Genomic DNA, 5,437 nt, shown 5'->3' on the forward strand with positions numbered 1-5,437 from the left:
AATCTTGATCTTGCAAAATTGAAGTCACAAATAATATCTTGTGGTAGTCATGAATCGATACTCACAATATAAAAACTTTGATATTCATGACTTAAATTGGATTGAAACATTGTATGCTTAAATTAATCATTCTCTTATGTTTCAAAAATTCCTTGAATGCCTTATGTGATGATTGAAAACTAACTTGCTTTAAGATGAATCACGAATCATGACTTGATCTATGATGTAAATGCCTTGAAATGATTGAAATATTTAACACTTTTATGCTCTTCCCCCTACTTTCTTCTTGTTTTCAATGATAAAATGGGGAGAAGTTTTGATCATGCATGGTAGGATATAATTTGACAAAATTGATACCATCATGATATGAAACATTTATGATGTGCAATTATGCATGCAATACTTGTGATTTCTAATTATGATGTGATATATTGCATATGATGTAAATCATGATTTAAAATGCTATGAGTGCCAAGTTACACATTTTGAGAAGAAATTGTTATATTGAAATATTAATGTAATTATGAATGGTGATATGATATCATGCATGTAATACTTCTATTTATGATAATGATGCATGCAATGATAAAATATTCATGATGAAAAATTATCTTGACATTCATAACTTGATTATTCATCATTTGTCATGATTTTGAAATCGTTGTAAAAGGAAAAGAGAACTACAAAACTGTATTCTCTCTTTCTTTTCTACAATGACAAAGGGGGAGATAGCTAGCTTGTACAAGTCAAGAAGATGCAAAAACTTGATTGCGAGCTTGCCTATTTTAAGAAGCAAAGATTGCTAACTTGCTTATTTCAAGAAGAAAAATTGTCTTCTTGAACATCACTATCTTGAATATCTCAAGAAGCAAAACTTGCAATTTGCACATTGCAATAGGAAGCAAGAATCATGAGCTTACACAAGAAATTTATCTTGCATTTGCTTTCGAAATTTTTGCTAGCTTATATATTGTGAAACTTGTATATCATAAAAATTGCTAGCTTGTTGGTCTAAAGAGAAGCAAAAAGTTGCTATCTCAAAAGAAGAAAATGTGCTATCTTGCCTATCTCAAGAGGCAAAAATGCTAACTTGCGCATCTAGCAAAATGAGCAAAATTTTCAAGAAGCAAGAGTTGCCTTCTTGAACATCTCTAATTTGCTAGCTTGCATAATATAGAACTTGCTATCTTGAACATTACCAAAACTGCTATCTTATATGCTATAAAACTTGCATATCTAAAACTTGATAGCATGAATGTTCTAAGCATGATATAACACTTGCTAAATCTTCTAGCTCCAAGATTGCATGATGATAAAACTTGATACTATGTTTTTCATGCAATGAGTTGAATCAATATCACAAACACTTAATTGTGATACTTCTCCTTTTTGTTGATGACAAAGGGGGAGAAGTATGTTGATGAAAGTATGTTGATGACATGACATGTGATGCATAAGTTTATGCATATGTTCATGTTGACGTGTTGCAAGTATTCATGATGAATATTGCAATGACTTGAAGTCAGTTTGAATTCAAGGTTCTATCAATATGGCATATTGATAGGGGGAGTTTGTTTAAACTCCGGGAGTTAAGTTTAACTCCGTCATCAAGTGGTTGTCATCATCAAAAAGGGGGAGATTGTTGAATCTCGTATTTTGATGATGAAACTACTTGATATATGTTTATGATTTAATCTGCGTTTTGAGTGACGCAGGATGCTTCGATCAGGATGAGACAATTAAAGCAGGAAAATCATGTTGTGCCGAAGGAACGTGTCAGAAGATTGGACGTCGGGCCGGTGGATCGGTCGACGTATCGACAGAAGGCTTCGGGCCGTGGACTCGGGCATCGGGCCAAGAAGAGCGGGTATTGTGCCAAGGATATCGGAGTTGCGGAATCAACTGGCCGATTGGGCAATAGGCTGCAGAAGAGGACGATGCGCCGAAGAATCGGACGAAGCGTCGAGGGACCAATGACATGTCGGACAACTTGGTTAATTGCTTAGGATTAATTGTCTCGATCGAAGTTTTGATAAGTGTGCAGGATTAACTACGATGAGAGTAAGACAAGCAGCAGGTGTTGCGCCGGAGTCAAGATCATGATCACGTTGGGAGTTCGAGAGTTCGACGGAAGTTCGGACGGTCGTCGGAGGTTCAGTGAGAACAGATCCGAGAAGTCCAGAAGCTTGCCAAGCGAAGCTTGTCGGAACTCGCCAAGTGGATCGTCGCAAAGTCCAGGAGTATGCCGGATGTCCGCAGAAGGATCACCGAGGGTTTATCGGATGATCGACGGAAGTTGGCCGGAAACTCGCCGGAAGAAGCGATTGACGCATCGGAGCAAAGCTGCAGAAGTTGTCTTAGAGTTACTCGTAGTTAGCATGATGATTAAGCTTGAAAATGGGAGGTGATCCCATTAGCTTAATCTTGGGGCAATTGGGCCCCTGAAAAGATTCAAATTGGGCCGAATGGAGCGAACCATTCGGACCCTGATTGCACCAGGAGGTGCAACCGCCCCAGCCAGGAGGTGCAACCGCCAGGGCTGTGAGGTTGGGAGGTGCAACCGCCCCAGCCAGGAGGTGCAACCGCCAGGGCTGCGAGGCTGGGAGGTGCAATCGCCCCAGCCAAGAGGTGCAACCGCCCAGAGCTCAGTCTTCGAGCTAGACTGGGCGGTGCAACCTCCTCTGTCAAGAGGTAGCACCGCCAGAGCTCAAGTTTCGAGCTCTGCTAGGCGATGCAACCACCGAGCTCAGTCTTCGAGCTCTGGCAGAGAAGGTGCATCAGCCTGAGCTCAGTCTCGAGCTCTGCCAGGTGATGCAACCACCGAGCTCAGTCTTCGAGCTCTGGCAGAGAGGTGCATCAGCCTGAGCTCAGTTTCGAGCTCTGCCAGGTGATGCAACCACCGAGCTCAGACTTCGAGCTCTGCCAGGCGGTGCAACCACCAAGCTCAGTCTTCGAGCTCTGCCAGGTGATGCAACCATCGAGCTCAGTCTTCGAGCTCTGGCAGAGAGGAGCAATCGCCTGAGCTCAGTCTTCGAGCTCTGCCAGGTGATGCAACCACCGAGCTCAGACTTCGAGCTCTGCCAGGCGGTGCAACCACCAAGCTCAGTCTTCGAGCTCTGCCAGGTGATGCAACCATCGAGCTCAGTCTTCGAGCTCTGGCAGAGAGGAGCAATCGCCTGAGCTCAGTCTTCGAGCTCTGCCAGGCGGTGCCACCTCTCCAGTCAAGAGGTGCAACCGTCTGATCCCAGAATTCTGGGATTTGATCGATTTGATCATTTTGAGCTCCAAATTTGAACTGGGTTGGGGCCTATAAATACCCCACCCATTCAGCACTGAAAAGATACAGATCCACACCGAATTCTTGATCTTTTCAGTGATTCTAAGAGCTCAAATTTGTGTAAAATCCTAAAGTTCTCCTCCTTCTGTTCTTCAAGTTTTGAGTTGTAAAGAGAGGAGAGAAAGGATCTGTAAAGGTTGTCTCCTGAGCCTGTCAAAAGGAGAGAAACTGTAAAAGGGCAGTTAGCCTTCGCCCATTGAAGGAAGGCAGCTAGTTGACGTCGGTGACCTCGTCGGAGGAGGAAGCCAAAAGTGGAGTAGGTCAAGACTGACCGAACCACTCTAAATCTCTGGTTTGCTTTTACCTTGAGCACTTTATCATTACTGCAAACCTCCTACATTGCTACTGCCCTCTGCGCCTTTACGAACGAATTTCTAAGCTCTGATCTTTCAGAATTTGCATTCAAACGTAAATCGTGTTTTCGTACGATCTTCACACTGCGGTTTACGCTTACATTCGGATTCCATTTATAACTGCAAATTGCTTTCTACGTAAAACGCTTTTCAAGGTTCAAAACTGCTTTTAGACGCAAAACTACATTTAGACGTAAAATTACGTTTAGACGTAAAACTGCGTTTAGACGCAGAACTGCGTTTAGACGTAAAACTACGTTTAGACGCAAAACTACGTTTAGACGCAAAACTGCGTTTAGACGTAAAACTGCGTTTGGACGTAAAACTGCGTTTGGACGTAAAACTGCGTTTGGACGTAAAACTGAGTTTAGACGCAAACTGCGCTCAGACGCAAACTGCGCTCAGACGCAAACTGTGCTTAGACGCAAACTGCGCTTAGACGCAAACTGCACTGTGATTCTGCTTTTATATCGAAATCGTATTTTATCGGACGAACGCAGCTTTCGTTTTTAAATCGCTGAAAGATTTCCGCTGCACTAATTCACCCCCCCCCCCCCCCCCCCCCCCTCTTAGTGCTCTCGATCCTAACAGGATTAACATTATTGTAGTACATAGAAGTATGACATTAATGACATACAATCACTAGTCAGACTTAATGTTGTATTATTATATTTATTCGATTTATTAGTATTTTTTTAAATTTATGCATATATAATTGATTTTTAAAATTCAGAATCCAATTAGATAAAATTGCTTTAAAAAAATTATTTTATTAATTTTTTTATTTTGAATCTTTTGTATCTTACTAATTAATTAGGATTAGATTATGTAGCCTTATCCAGTTAGGTAAAATATACTATGGATATGATTAGATTCTGATTATGATTATCGATCAATAGAAAGGAAGTCCAACTATAATATGATTTCTTAAGAGATGACATTGATGAAATGGACTCTTCTAATTATTTATTTTAGACACTTTGCTCTCATCTACAAAATAGATAATAACTCCTAGGGACCATATACACAATATGAGAATGATTAAATATACGGATAAATAGATATATTATCGAGAGATTATAGATTTTCTCTCATCATTCTTTAGTTACATGTACAAATTACAGAGATTCTTTCAAATATCCTTTGTCCCTATATTCATTGTTCATAGGAAAAGAAGAGAAAACAAATTTAATTCCTTTACACATCACTATAACTTTTGAATGTGACAACGATGTGCTCACAGATTAGATAAAAAATACGCTCATAGATTAAATAAATTTTTTTTAAATGATATCAAAGATACACATCGTAAATTTAGATATATTATTATTTAATTTTAAATTTTGATATTAAAATTTTTTTATATAATAATAATATATTATAATTCTTATGCTTACAATCTCGATGGAGGCATGGAACACATTCCGAAGCCACCATCCAGCTTTCTGTTTTTTTTTTTTGTTCTTAATTAGAAATCCCAACAAGTACTCAAAATATGATATTCCCTTGTATTATAATCTTATCCAAATTATAAATTATTTTAATATTACTACACAATATCACTGACTTTGGATCAAAATTTCGGTTTCAGGTCCTCGAACCTCACAATGGAGACATTGGAAGCTCTCAATCCCTGAATCCTACCAAATCACAACAGAAAGGGTAAAATAAACAATAACTCCATCAAACAATCACCTTGGATGACTACCATAATTTAAAAGTTCATAGTGCAGCAACATAAGAATAT

This window comes from Musa acuminata, chromosome BXJ3-5 (genome assembly GCF_036884655.1).
Source record: "Musa acuminata AAA Group cultivar baxijiao chromosome BXJ3-5, Cavendish_Baxijiao_AAA, whole genome shotgun sequence".
Lineage (NCBI taxonomy): Eukaryota > Viridiplantae > Streptophyta > Magnoliopsida > Zingiberales > Musaceae > Musa > Musa acuminata.